Raw genomic sequence first — 15777 nt, 5'->3', positions numbered from 1 at the left:
CGGCCACTGAACAAGAGTACCTGCCTCACTCCCCGGCCTGGGCTGGGTCTAGCTGGGTGCTCTCTCTCTCTCTCTCTCTCTCTCTCTCTCTCTCTCTCTCTCTCTCTCTCTCTCTCTCTCTCTCTCTCTCCACTCACGACGACCCACACGGGAATCGGAAGCAGCTCCGCTGATCAACTCTCCTTCACCGATCTCTCAGAACCTGACCCCACTTGGCCCAAGCCGCTCTCTTTGGAAGGTCGTAAGCTTCGGTGGCTGGAAAGTCTGCAATGTCGTAAGCTTTAGCCAATGGAAAGTCTGCAATGTCGTAAGCTTCAGTGGATGGAAAGTCTGCAATGTCGTAAGCTTTAGCCAATGGAAAGTCTGCAATGTCGTAAGCTTCAGTGGATGGAAAGTCTGCAATGTCGTAAGCTTTAGCCAATGGAAAGTCTGCAATGTAGTAAGCTTCATTGGCTGGAAAGTCTGGAATGTCGTAAGCTTTAGCCAATGGAAAGTCTGCAATGTCGTAAGCTTCAACAACTGGAAAGTCTGGAATGTCGTAAGCTTCAGCCAATGAAAAGTCTGGAATGTCGTAAGCTTCAGCGAATGGAAAGTTTCGTTGTCGTAAGTTCCAACAATGGGAAATTCTGCATGACATAAGTTCTAACAAGCCAAAAGTTCTAACAAGCCATAAACTCTAACAAGTTCTAACAAGCCATAAACTCTAACAAGACAAGTTCTAACAAGCCATAAACTCTGACAAGCCATAAACTCTAACAAGACATAAACTCTAACAAGCCATAAACTCTAACAAGACATAAACTCTAACAAGACATAAACTCTAACAAGCCATAAACTCTAACAAGACAAGTTCTAACAAGCCATAAACTCTGACAAGCCATAAACTCTAACAAGACATAAACTCTAACAAGCCATAAACTCTAACAAGACAAGTTCTAACAAGCCATAAACTCTAACAAGACATAAACTCTAACAAGCCATAAACTCTAACAAGACATAAACTCTAACAAGACATAAACTCTAACAAGCCATAAACTCTAACAAGACAAGTTCTAACAAGCCATAAACTCTGACAAGCCATAAACTCTAACAAGACATAAACTCTAACAAGACATAAACTCTAACAAGCCATAAACTCTAACAAGACAAGTTCTAACAAGCCATAAACTCTGACAAGCCATAAACTCTAACAAGACATAAACTCTAACAAGCCATAAACTCTAACAAGACATAAACTCTAACAAGACATAAACTCTAACAAGCCATAAACTCTAACAAGACATAAACTCTAACAAGCCATAAACCCTAACAAGACATAAACTCTAACAAGCCATAAACTCTAACAAGACATAAACTCTAACAAGACATAAACTCTAACAAGCCATAAACTCTAACAATCCATAAACTCTAACAAGACATAAACTCTAACAATACATAAACTCTAACAAGTTCTAACAAGCCATAAACTCTAACAAGACATAAACTCTAACAAGACATAAACTCTAACAAGCCATAAACTCTAACAAGCCATAAACTCTAACAAGACATAAACTCTAACAAGACATAAACTCTAACAAGTTCTAACAAGCCATAAACTCTAACAATACATAAACTCTAACAAGCCATAAACTCTAACAAGACATAAACTCTAACAAGCCATAAACTCTAACAATACATAAACTCTAACAAGACATAAACTCTAACAAGACATAAACTCTAACAAGTTCTAACAAGCCATAAACTCTAACAAGCCATAAACTCTAACAAGCCATAAACTCTAACAAGCCATAAACTCTAACAAGACATAAACTCTAACAAGCCATAAACTCTAACAAGCCATAAACTCTAACAAGCCATAAACTCTAACAAGCCATAAACTCTAACAAGACATAAACTCTAACAAGACATAAACTCTAACAAGCCATAAACTCTAACAAGCCATAAACTCTAACAAGACATAAACTCTAACAAGCCATAAACTCTAACAAGCCATAAACTCTAACAAGCCATAAACTCTAACAAGACATAAACTCTAACAAGACATAAACTCTAACAAGACATAAACTCTAACAAGACAAACTCTAACCACTGGAAAGTTGGAACCATGTGGTCTTCAGAGTAAGAGATGATCAAGATGGGTTAAGTTTACAACATAATGTAATGACCTAAGGTCATACACCTGGAAAGTGGAAAGTTTACATTGCTCTACAACCACACCACTGGCAAGTGTGGATCAACATTACACCACTGGGGAGACTGGATTAAGATCACACCACTGGAAAGACTGGATTGAGATCACCTTATTGGGGAAACTGATTAAGATCAAACCACTGGGAAGTCTGGATTAAGATCACACCACTGGAAAGACTGGATTAAGATCACACCACTGGATAATGTGGATAAAGATCACACCACTGGGGAGTCTGAATTAAGATCATGACACTGGAACGTCGGTAGAAATGAGACCAGACCACTGTGAAGTTCAAGGTGTCACTGGATCACCCCACTGGGAAAAATGTGGATTGACATAATACCACATCAGCGAGGAGTCTGGCATGCGGGAGGTGGACGCAAGTGCAAGAAGGTGGAGTGTCGTCAGTCCACTCTGAGTCGAGGGCCGGAGGAGTGAGGGGCGACGAAGGAGGAGGAGGAGGAGGAGGAGGCGTGCAACAAGTGGGCTGAACCTCAACAAACTTACTTGCCCCAGGCAGGGAGGGACGGGCTGGCCGGAGGCTCACCTTTAAGGATTTTTACGAAGGCCTGGACGAGCGGTGTGTGTGTGTGTGTGTGTGTGTGTGCTCGAGGAGGCTGGCTGGCTGGCTGGTCGAGTGGGCCGGCTATATAGCTGGGGTGTGGGTAGCGGGGCGGAGGTAGTCGGTCGAGACCTCCTCAAACCTTTTCCTCCTCCAACCCTCACCACGGAGCAGCCCCGCGCCGCCGCCTCCCTCGATGAAGTAACAACCAAGTAACATAACCAAGTAAAGTAGCAACCAAGTAACATAACAACCAAGTAACGTAGCAACCAAGTAACGTAACAACCAAGTAACGTAGCAACCAAGTAACATAACAACCAAGTAACATAACAACCAAGTAACATAACAACCAAGTAACGTAGCAACCAAGTAACGTAACAACCAAGTAACGTAGCAACCAAGTAACATAACAACCAAGTAACATAACAACCAAGTAACGTAGCAACCAAGAAACGTAACAACCAAGTAACGTAGCAACCAAGTAACATAACAACCAAGTAACATAACAACCAAGTAACGTAGCAACCAAGTAACGTAACAACCAAGTAACGTAACTAAGTAACGTAGCAAACAAGTAACGTAACAACCAAGTAACATAACCAAGTAACGTAGCAAACAAGTAACGTAGCAACCAAGTAACGTAACTACCAAGTAACATAACCAAGTAACGTAACAACCAAGTAACATAACCAAGTAACGTAACAACCAAGTAACGTAGCAAACAAGTAGCGTAGCAACCAAGTAACGTAACAACCAAGTAACGTAGCAAACAAGTAACGTAACAACCAAGTAACATAACCAAGTAACGTAGCAAACAAGTAACGTAACAACCAAGTAACGTAACAGCCAGGTAACGTAGCAACCAAGTAACATAACAACCAAGTAACGTAGCAACCAAGTAACGTAGCAACCAAGTAACATAACAACCAGGTAACGTAACAACCAAGTAACGTAGCAAACAAGTAACGTAACAACCAAGTAACATAACCAAGTAACGTAACAACCAACATAACAAAGTGACGTAACAACCAAGTAACATATTGACGAACATAAAAAAGTGGGGTTTTAGTGTATATAAGTGAGTTAAGTAGTTTTGCTCTCTCAAGTTGGTCTAAGTAGGATATCCAAGTGTCGCCCTGGTGTTACGTAGAACGAGAGAACAGTCGTGACCTGCTGCCGGCCACCTGACCTGTCTTGTGCTACAGGTCAGTGACGTCCACACGCACACGCGCGCCCTCACGACCTGGCCAACACGTGCACCCCTCACGACCTGGCCAACACGTGCACCCCTCACGACCTGGCCAACACGTGCACCCCTCACATCCACCAGGTCAGCCGTAATCTGTCCCGGCCAAACGTGACCCACGGTCTGAGGTCAGCCTCGCTCTCTGACGTCACCTGAAGCCTCCTGACCTGGTACGAGGCAGTGCTGGGCTGCAGGTCTCTGGGGGCACCGCAGGGGGGGTGCCTCCTGACCTGATACAAGGCAGCGCTGGGCTGCAGGTCTCTGGGGGCACCGCAGGGGGTGCCTCCTGACCTGATACAAGGCAGCGCTGGGCTGCAGGTCTCTGGGGGCACCGCAGGGGGGTGCCTCCTGACCTGGTACAAGGCAGCGCTGGGCTGCAGGTCTCTGGGGGCACCGCAGGGGGGTGCCTCCTGACCTGATACAAGGCAGCGCTGGGCTGCAGGTCTCTGGGGGCACCGCAGGGGGGTGCCTCCTGACCTGGTACAAGGCAGCGCTGGGCTGCAGGTCTCTGGGGGCACCGCAGGGGGGTGCCTCCTGACCTGATACAAGGCAGTGTAGGCTGCAGGTCTCTGGGGGCACCGCACGGGGTGCCTCCTGACCTGATACAAGGCAGCGCTGGGCTGCAGGTCTCTGGGGGCACCGCAGGGAGTGCCTCCTGACCTGATACAAGGCAGTGTAGGCTGCAGGTCTCTGGGGGCACCGCACGGGGTGCCTCCTGACCTGATACAAGGCAGCGCTGGGCTGCAGGTCTCTGGGGGCACCGCAGGGGGGTGCCTCCTGACCTGGTACAAGGCAGCGCTGGGCTGCAGGTCTCTGGGGGCACCGCACGGGGTGCCTCCTGACCTGATACAAGGCAGTGCTGGGCTGCAGGTCTCTGGGGGCACCGCAGGGGGTGCCTCCTGACCTGATACAAGGCAGCGCTGGGCTGCAAGTCTCTGGAGGCACCGCAGGGGGTGCCTCCTGACCTGATACAAGGCAGCGCTGGGCTGCAGGTCTCTGGGGGCGCCGCAGGGGGTTGCCTCCTGACCTGATACAAGGCAGTGCTGGGCTGCAGGTCTCTGGGGGCACCGCAGGGGGTGCCTCCTGACCTGATACAAGGCAGTGCTGGGCTGCAGGTCTCTGGGGGCACCGCAGGGGGTGCCTCCTGACCAAACAAACCCCTGGAGGTATGGTTGGACGACAACACCGGCCAGGAACCCAGTGGTACCCCCTGTTTTGACCAAGCCTGTACTGTACACAAACATCCCCACACACAGGACACGGGGGACAAGCACGGGTGATGGTGGGCTGGTGACGTTGTGGTGGGCTGGTGGATGACGGTGGGCTGGTGTGTGGTGGGCAGATGGTGGTGGGGTGGCTAGTGATAATGGTGGGTTGCAGGTGATGCTGGTGAGCTGGCAGGTGGGTTGTGGGAGAGAGGTGAGGGGTGAGCAGGTGTGGAGTGTGGGCTGCCATGCAGGTGGGCTGGCAGGTGGGTTGTGAGAGGTAAGGGGTGTGCAGGTTTGGAGTGTGGGCGGCCATGTAAGTGGGCTGGCAGGTGGGTTGTAGGAGAGAGGTAAGGGGTGGGCAGGTGTGGAGTGTGGGCGACCATGCTGGTGGGCTGAAGGTTGGTTGTGGGAGAGAGGTAAGGAGAGGGCAAGTGTGGAATGTGGGCTTTCAGGTGGGTTGTGGGAGAAACGTGAGGGGTGGGCAGGTGTGGAGTGTGGGCTAGTGGGTGCTGGTAGTGGGCTGGCAGGTTGGTTTTGGGAAAGAGGAGAGGGGTGGGCAGATGTGGAGTGTGGGTTGGCAGGTGGGTTGTGGGAGGTGAGGAGTGGGCAGGTGGGTTATGGGAGAGATGAGGGGTGGGCAGGTGTGGAGTATGAGCTGGTGGGTGCTAGTGGTGGGCTGGCAGATGGGTTTTGAAAGAGGTGAGGAGTAGGTAGGTGGAGTGTGGGCTGGTGGGTGCTGGTGGTGGGCTGGCAGGTGAGTGCTGGTGGTGGGCTGGCAGGTGGGATGTGGGAGTGGTGAGGGGTGGGCAGGTGTGGAGTGTGGGTGACCATGCTGGTGGATGTGGGAGAGAGGTGAGCAGGGGTGGAGTGTGGGCTGGCAGGTGGGTTGTAGGGGAGGTGAGGGTGGGCAGGTGTGGAGTGTGGGCTGGCAGGTGGGTTGTGGGAGAGGTGAGAGGAGGGCAGGTGTGGAGTGTGGGGGACCATGCTGGTGGGCTGAAGCTGGGATGTGTGAGAGAGGAGTGGAGTGGAGTGTGGGCTGGTGGGTGCTGGTGGTGGCTGGAGATGGGTCGTGAGAGAGAGGTGAGGGGTGGGCAAGTGTGGAGTGTGGGCTGGCAGGTGGATTGTGGGAGAGAGATGAGGGGTGTGCAAGTGTGGAGTGTGGGCTGGCAAGTGGGTTTCGGGAGAGAGATGAGGGATGGGCAGGTGTGGAGTGTGATCGGCCATGCAGGTGAGCTGGCGGTGGGTTGTGGGTGAGAGGTGAGGGGCAGGCATGCATGGAGTGTGGGCGGCCATGCAGGTAGGCTGGTAGGCTGGTGGGCTGGCAAGTGGGTTGTGGGAGAGAGGTGAGGGGTGAGGGGTGGGCAGGTGTGGAGTGTGGGTTGGTGGGTGCTGGTGGTGGGCTGGCAGGTGGGTTATGGGAGAAGTGAGGGGTGGGCAGGTGTGGAGTGTGGGCTGGCAGGTGGGTTGTGGGAGAGAGGTGAGGGATGGGCAGGTGTGGAGTGTTGGTTGGCAGATGAGTTGTGGGAGAGAGGTGAGTGGAGGGCAGGTGTGGAGTGTGGGTTGGCCGGTGAGTTGTGGGAGAGAGGTGAGGGATGAGCAGGTGTGGAGTGTGGGTTGGCAGATGAGTTGTGGGAGAGAGGTGAGTGGAGGGCAGGTGTGGAGTGTGGGGGACCATGCTGGTGGGCTGAGGGTGGGATGTGGGAGATAGGTGAGGGGGTGGGCAGGTGTGGAATGTGGGCTGGCAGGTGGGTTGTGGGAGATAGGTGAGGGGTGGGCAGGTGTGGAGTGTGGGCTGGTGGGTGCTAGTGGTGGGCTGGAGATGGGTCGTGGTAGAGTGGTGAGGGGTGGGCTGGTGTGGAGTGTGTGTTGGTGGGTGTTGGTGGTGGGCTTGCAGGTGGGTTGTGGGAGAAGTGAGGGGTGGGCAGGTGTGGAGTGTGGGCTGGCAGGTGGGTTGTGGGAGAGAGGTGAATGATGGGCAGGTGTGGAGTGTGGGCTGGTTGATGTTGGTGGTGGGCTGGCAGGTGGGTAATGGGCAGGTGTGAAGTGTGATCAGGTGTGAAGTGTGGGCTGTTTGGTGCTGGTGGTGGGCTGGCAGGCGGGTTGTGGGAGAGGTGAGGGGTAGGCAGGTGTGGAGTGTGGGCTGGTGGGTGCTGGTGGTGGGCTGGCAGGTGGATTGTGGGAGAGGAGGGGTGGGCAGGTGTGGAGTGTGGGCTGGCCGGTGGGTTATGGGAGAGAGGTGAGGGGTAGGCAGGTTTGGAGTGTGGGCTGGTGGGTACTGGTGGCGGGTGGCAGGTGGGTTGTGGGAGAGAGGCGAAGGGTGGGCAGGTGTGGAGCGTGGGCTGTTGGTGGGCTGGCAGGTGGGTCGTGGAAGTGGAGGGGTGGGCAGGTGTGGAGTGTGGGTTGGTGGGTGTTGGTGGGGGGCTGGCAGGTTGGTTGAGGGAGAGAGGCGAGGGGTGGGCAGGTGTGGAGTGTGGGCTGGCAGGTGGGTTGTGGGCGAGAGGTGAGGGGTTGGCAGGTACGGAGTGTGGGCTGGTGGGTGCTGGCAGGTGGGTTGTAGAAGAGGTAAAGGGTGGGTAGGTGTGGAGTGTGGGCTGGTGGGTGCTGGTGGTGGGCTGGTAGGTGGGTTGTGGGAGAGAGGTGAGGGATGGGCAGGTGTGGAGTGTGGGCTGGAAGGTGGGTTGTGGAAGAGAGGTGAGGGTTGGGTAGGTGTTGAGTGTGGGTTTTCAGGTGGGTTGTGGGTTGTGGGTGAGGGGTGGGTAAGGGGTGGGCTGGTGGTCAGCCCCAGGTTGTCGATCGTTAACATGAAGACGGGTGTGATAAGGCACGTCTCCTGACCACACACCCTCCCTCACTCTCCCTGACTCTCCTCTCCTCTCCCACCTCTTCTCCCCTCTCCCACCTCTCCTCTCCTCTCCCACCTCTCCTCTATCCTCCCACCTCTCCCAGCCATACACTTCTCCCACCTCTCCCAGCCACTCACGCCTCCCGGCCACTCACCTCTCCCAGCCATACACTTCTCCCACCTCTCCCAGCCACTCACGTCTCCCGGCCACTCACCTCTCCTAAGTCTCTCCCAGCCAACAACCTCTGCCAGCCACTCACCTCACCCAGCTCACCCCCTCCTCTCCCTCTCTCTCCCAGTCACCCAGCTCCCTCCTCTCCTCCCCACCCAGCCACTAACCTCCCCAGCTGCCATACACACCACCCACCCACCCGCTCACCCGCTCCCTCGAATAATCGATGTGACACAACTTAGCCACTCACGAGTGACGCACCTTCCCTGAGGTCCCGTCACTCCGCGTCACTCACTCCCACAACTCTCTAACCACTCACACGAGTGACGCACCTTCCCTGAGGTCCCGTCACTCCGCGTCACTCACTCCCACAACTCTCTAACCACTCACACGAGTGACACACCTTCCCTGAGGTCCCGTCACTCCCAGAGTTACATCCTCGACCCGTGTTGCATCAATAACCTCACGACAGATTATCAGGTCTGGTTCTAACCTCCTCTATTGACCCCACAATTACGTCTCTTATTCTCTAAGGGAACTCGAAATCTACTGACTTGCTGAGAGCTGTTAATGGTCTCGTTAACGACCATTTGGTAATGTGGTGAAATCGTCTGTACTTCCATCTGTGTGTCTGTCTGTCTGTCTGTCTGTCTGTCTGTCTGTCAGACGTTGACATCTGGTCCATCGCAGATGAGGGTCAGGTCAACTTTCATCATCATCGGGAGGTCCACCATCAGTGGTCGGTCCACCATCACTGGTCGGTCCACCATCATTGGTCGGTCTACCATCACTGGTCGGTCCACCATCATTGGTCGGTCCACCATCATTGGTCGTTTCACCATCATTGATCGGTCTACCATCACTGGTCGGTTCACCATCATTGATCGGTCCACCATTACTGGTCGGTCCACTATCATTGGTCGGTCCACCACCACTGGTCGGTCCACCATCACTGGTCGGTCCACCATCATTGATCGGTCTACCATCACTGGTCGGTCCACCATCATTGGTCGGTCCACCATCATTGATCGGTCCGCCATTACTGGTCGGTCTACCATCATTGGTCGGTTCACCATCATTGATCGGTCTACCATCACTGGTCGGTCCACCATCATTGGTCGGTCCACCATCATTGATCGGTCCACCATTACTGGTCGGTCCACCATCATTGGTCGGTCCACCACCACTGGTCGGTCCACCATCACTGGTCGGTCCACCATCATTGATCGGTCTACCATCACTGGTCGGTCCACCATCATTGGTCGGTCCACCATCATTGATCGGTCCGCCATTACTGGTCGGTCTACCATCATTGGTCGGTTCACCATCATTGATCGGTCTACCATCACTGGTCGGTCCACCATCATTGGTCGGTCCACCATCATTGATCGGTCCGCCATTACTGGTCGGTCCACTATCATTGGTCGGTCCACCACCACTGGTCGGTCCACCATCATTGATCGGTCCGCCATTACTGGTCGGTCTACCATCATTGGTCGGTTCACCATCATTGATCGGTCTACCATCACTGGTCGGTTCACCATCATTGATCGGTCCACCATTACTGGTCGGTCCACCATCATTGGTAGGTCCACCACCACTGGTCGGTCCACCATCACTGGTCGGTCCACCATCATTGATCGGTCTACCATCACTGGTCGGTCCACCATCATTGGTCGGTCCACCATCATTGATCGGTCCGCCATTACTGGTCGGTCTACCATCATTGTCGGTTCACCATCATTGATCGGTCTACCATCACTGGTCGGTCCACCATCATTGGTCGGTCCACCATCATTGATCGGTCCGCCATTACTGGTCGGTCCACCATCATTGGTCGGTCCACCATCGTTGATCGGTCTACCATCACTGGTCGGTCCACCATCATTTGTCGGTCTACCATCACTGGTCGGTCCACCATCATTGGTCGGTCCACCATCATTGGTCGGTTCACCATCATTGATCGGTCTACCATCACTGGTCGGTCCACCATCATTGGTCGGTCCACCATCATTGATCGGTCCGCTATTACTGGTCGGTCCACCATCATTGATCGGTCTACCATCACTGGTCGGTCCACCATCATTGGTCGGTCCACCATCATAGATCGGTTCACCATCATTGATCGGTCTACCATCACTGGTCGGTCCACCATCATTGGTCGGTCCACCATCATTGGTCGGTCCACCATCACCGGTGGGTCCACCATCATTGGTCGGTCCACCATCATTGATCGGTCTACCATCACTGGTCGGTCCACCATCATTGGTTGGTCTACCTCTATTGGGTGGTCCATCATGGTCCACTACCACTGGTCGGTCCAGGTGGTGCGCGGGACTACAATAACATAAGCCTTAACTCCGACTCACGACACAGGAAAATATCATATATATATATATATATATATATATATATATATATATATATATATATATATATATATATATATATATATATATATATATAATCATACACAATTACTCTTCCCGCCATAATGAGGTAGCGTCAGGAACACATGAACATTGGCTTCATCTCCACATTTCCACTCTGGCTGTTAACGAGCATCACACGGACGCCAGAGCCAACCACCACAGCCAGGCGCCACAGACTATTCCATGGTTTCCACTGACCGCTTCATGCGTCCCTGTTCAGCCGACTGAAAGCACGTCGCTGCCCGTATACCACTTCCTTTTGCCAATTCATGCCATTCCAATTCTGCATCTCATCTTCTTAAATGTCCAAACCCGGACAACTGAGTGCCTCCCTCCATTCTAGTCATGCCATTTTGTTCCTGGTCTCCCTCCACCTCCTCCGTCCTCTTAGGTTAACCTCTGTACGTCAGGATCATGTCAGCACATCCTGGTCACCTCTCACTCAGACTCCCCTCACTACCACACCCACCTCTCACTCAGTCTCTCCTCACTACCACACCCACCTCTCACTCAGACTCCTTTCACTACCACACCCACCTCTCACTCAGACTCCTTTCACTACCACACCCACCTCTCACTCAGAATCCCCTCACTACCACACCCACCTCTCACTCAGACTCCCCTCACTACCACATCCACCTCTCACTCAGACTCCCCTCACTACCACACCCACCTCTCACTCAGACTCCTTTCACTACCACACCCACCTCTCACTCAGAATCCCCTCACTACCACACCCACCTCTCACTCAGACTCCCCTCACTACCACACCCACCTCTCACTCAGACTCCCCTCACTACCACACCCACCTCTCACTCAGAATCCCCTCACTACCACACCCACCTCTCACTCAGACTCCCCTCACTACCACACCCACCTCTCACTCAGACTCCCCTCACTACCACACCCACCTCTCACTCAGACTCCCCTCACTACCACACCCACCTCTCACTCAGACTCCCCTCACTACCACACCCACCTCTCACTCAGACTCCCCTCACTACCACACCCACCTCTCACTCAGACTCCCCTCACTACCACACCCACCTCTCACTCAGACTCCCCTCACTACCACACCCACCTCTCACTCAGACTCCCCTCACTACCACACCCACCTCTCACTCAGACTCCCCTCACTACCACACCCACCTCTCACTCAGACTCCCCTCACTACCACACCCACCTCTCACTCAGACTCCCCTCACTACCACACCCACCTCTCACTCAGACTCCCCTCACTACCACACCCACCTCTCACTCAGACTCCCCTCACTACCACACCCACCTCTCACTCAGACTCCCCTCACTACCACACCCACCTCTCACTCGCACTCAACGTGACCAAACCCACCCTCCGTCTCACGTCACATATTGTCCACAGAAGTTTCACTTCCAGCACATCCACCCTCTTCTGCTCTGCTGCACTGGGGGCCCAAGACGCACACACCTACACAACACCGTCAGGACCATCATACACCTTCTGACGTATCCCTCTCTGTCCACACACTCACTCACACACACACACACACACACACACACACACTCACACACACACACACACACACACACACACACACACACACACACTCACTCACACACACACACACACATACACACACACACACACACACACACAGACACAGAGCAGTCAACTCTCATTCCACACACTCCTTACGGCAGCAGCTCAAGATGTTATCTTCCTCACATCAGTCCCCCATGCTTCCCTCTGCTATCATGTCCACTTCCCCTAGAGGACCCAAGACAATCCAGTGCCTCCAAGTCTTTCCTCCACATTCAGACTTACGTTCCAACCATCTTGTCTATCCCCCTTCTTTCCACCCCCAACCTACACCCACACACACAATGTTCTCATGTATTCTCATCTTCACCCACACACACTCGGCCTACATGCTGCCACCAGCCTCTGCTGCTTCTCTCTAGAGTCCACCGGTAGCAGAGCTGCGTCATCGACAAACTGCAACTGAGTCACCTCCCACGACCCCCTCAGCCCTGGCCAGTGTACCTTGCACCTGCCCCACACTTTAAGAATCTTGTATTCACATCCCTCAACAACCTATCCAGAAACAGATCAAACAGACACGGTGACATTACGCATCCTTCAACAACATACACTCACTCTATTCCTATTCTAACTGCACACTTGCCCTACTCTCGTATTAAAAACTCCATACTACGTTATAAGCTACGCATCTATATATTACTCCATATATTCGTAGTAACGTCTACAAGGCTTCGTTATCATCCACCTTCATAAATTCCACATACAACTTTCTCGCTTCGAGTATTTCTTTCTTAAATTCTTCATAGAAAACACCTGGAAGACACATCCTCCACCTCTCCTCTCCTGATAACTTCTCATAACTCGTCCACGGTCTGACACATGTGCATCCCACTGCTCTCAATCACCACTTTCCCATACGCCATGAGAAGTATGTTCAACTAACGTGTACTTCCGTAATTCGACCATCCACATGATGTCAGGACACTGGACACGCATTCAGCCAGTCCTGAGGTACCTCATCTGGTGCCATACAAGCGTACATCAGCCTGACTTACCAATAACCAGCAGTGTCGTCCCTGTCTTGAGAAACTCAACTGTAATCCCATCCATTCCTGCCGCTTTGCCGCACTTTACCTTATCCAAGACTTTAATTACCTCGTCTCTTTTCACTAAGGCATTCGACACGACTCTTGACTCCGTATGCCACCCAGCCTCAAACACGCTTCATTCACCACCCTCTCATTCAACTGTCGTTTTGTGTACTCTCTTCGTCTCTTTGCCATCTCTTCCTTCCCCGTTAACATTCTCCCATCTGCTCCTCTCACTGTCGCTACCATTTCTCTCGTTCTCCTCATTTTGTATAGTCTCCCTGAAGTTCTTCGACACTTCCTTACTTCATCTCTCATTTACCTTCCTTCTCAGCTCCCATACTTTCTTTCTTGACCTTCCAATCACACGCACTCCTTCTCTGTACACACCGTCCACACACATTTCCATTTCTACTTCACTACCAAATCAGCTTCCTCACCGCACCTCTCACTACTCTCCCCACACACCCACATCCCACCCTCCGCATGCCACACACTTCACCCGCACATGTAAGCACTCCCACTCCCCTCAAATCATTGCCGTTCCTCTCCCACTCCCCTCAAATCATTGTCGTTCCTCTCCCACTCCCCTTAGTTTCATTTAATCCTACCCTCTGCCACCCTTCACATTCTCATTATATATCATCATTACCACTTTTAGTGGGGGCAGGGAGGAGGTGGCGAGGGAGCCGTAAGAGGAGGGAATCCACGAGAAAAGACCTGACGGATGTAAGGAAACACGAGAAGCCTGAGCCAGGCCCCCGGCACAGCCACAGCAAGGCCGGGGAGGTGGAGGGAGACAATACACGTCGCTTTGTGTATCTGCTCTCACCATCTGGCCATATTGGTGTGATGGTTGGCCATGACTCCCTGCCTTATCTCGTTCAGATGGTGGCGTCTTACACTTCCCTGAAGTTATGCATTATCTATTCGGATTATTTAGTGTGTGTGTGTGTGTGTGTGTGTGTGTGTGTGTGTGTGAAAACGGGAGGCTTGCGGTACAAGAAACTAGAGTCATACTGGTGGGTTATGAGGCAGGATAACCGACCATCGTGAAGGCTCACGAGAGAGAGAGACAGAGCTATCATCCTGTCTGCTCACCTTACGACATCATAAACCCCTCGTCTCTTTATGAGACTTCTGACGCATCCAACCTCACGCCTGTGTTCTGGGGTTACGACACTGCAACCCAACCCTCCCTTCTACCCCGCCACACTGTGCTGTGGGGTAACGACACGGCAACCCAACCCTCCCTTCCACCCCGCCACACTGTGCTGTGGGGTTACGACACGGCAACCCAACCCTCCCTTCTACCCCGCCACACTGTGCTGTGGGGTAACGACACGGCAACCCACCCTCCCACCACACTGTGCTGTGGGGTAACGACACGGTAACCCACCCTCCCACCACACTGTGCTGTGGGGTAACGACACGGTAACCCACCCTCCCACCCTCCCTCCGTGATGTGAGATGGGGACACCGCCAAACACCCCCCCCCCTCTCTCTCTCTCTCTCTCTCTCTCTCTCTCTCTCTCTCTCTCTCTCTCTCTCTCTCTCTCTCTCTCACCCTGCTGTGAGCCCAAGACAGCCAATAACCCGTTCTGTGTCCCCAGGTTGCTACACCCCAAACCTCACACACAGCACATCCGGCCTTGTCATGTACCCAGCAACCTCTTGTGTCAACCCCAGGAGCACGACGGTACGACCCTCGAGCACGAAGGCACGATCCTTGAGTCGCACTGTCGTGCTCAAGGGTAGTACCGTCGTGCCCAAGGGTCGTACCGTCGTGCTCAAGGGTCTTACCGTCGTGCTCAAGGATCGTACCGTCGTGCTCAAGGGTCGTACCGTCGTGCTCAAGGATCGTACCGTCGTGCTCAAGGGTCGTACCGTCGTTCCCAAGGGTCGTACCGTCGTGCCCAGGGGTCGTACCGTCGTTCCCAAGGGTCGTACCGTCGTGCTCAAGGGTCGTACCGTCGTTCCCAAGGGTCGTACCGTCGTGCTCAAGGGTCGTACCGTCGTTCCCAAGGGTCGTACCGTCGTGCTCAAGGGTAGTACCGTCGTTCCCAAGGGTCGTACCGTCGTGCTCAAGGATCGTACCGTCGTGCTCAAGGGTAGTACCGTCGTGCTCAAGGGTAGTACCGTCGTGCCCAGGGGTCGTACCGTCGTGCTCAAGGGTCGTACCGTCGTGCTCAAGAAATGACCCAACCTTACATACATACACCGATCCATTCCTTGTGTCGCGACCTTACATCACAGCACTGTGTCCTGCGTTACCAGCCCGTGGTTCAAGCTCCCACGATCAGCCAGCGTGTGTTGTGTGATGAGGACATGACACACCCACACACAGCGGGTCGTGCCACACCCCAGCAACAGAGGGGGGAACCCCACACAACACATGGCAACGGGGTTTACTAATGCTCGTTTCTGTTGAGCGTCTGTTGACCTGCACGTCTGTCTGTGTAGCCAGGGCCGTTGTCCATCCCAGAGGATACACACACAAACACGCACGCACGC

At 53.1% G+C, this 15777-nt stretch overlaps 1 protein-coding gene across 1 annotated transcript in view; it reads left to right on the top strand.

Annotated features, from left to right (window-relative positions):
* LOC139749429 (uncharacterized) overlaps window positions 1–15777 on the top strand; it is a 497430-nt gene that overhangs the window by 180606 nt on the left and 301047 nt on the right. The window lies entirely within an intron of this gene.

The sequence above is a fragment of the Panulirus ornatus genome, chromosome 7 (genome assembly GCF_036320965.1).
Source record: "Panulirus ornatus isolate Po-2019 chromosome 7, ASM3632096v1, whole genome shotgun sequence".
Taxonomy (NCBI): Eukaryota; Metazoa; Arthropoda; class Malacostraca; order Decapoda; family Palinuridae; genus Panulirus; species Panulirus ornatus.
Note: the sequence above shows the minus strand (reverse complement) of the source record. Positions and strands in the feature narration are given on the sequence as shown.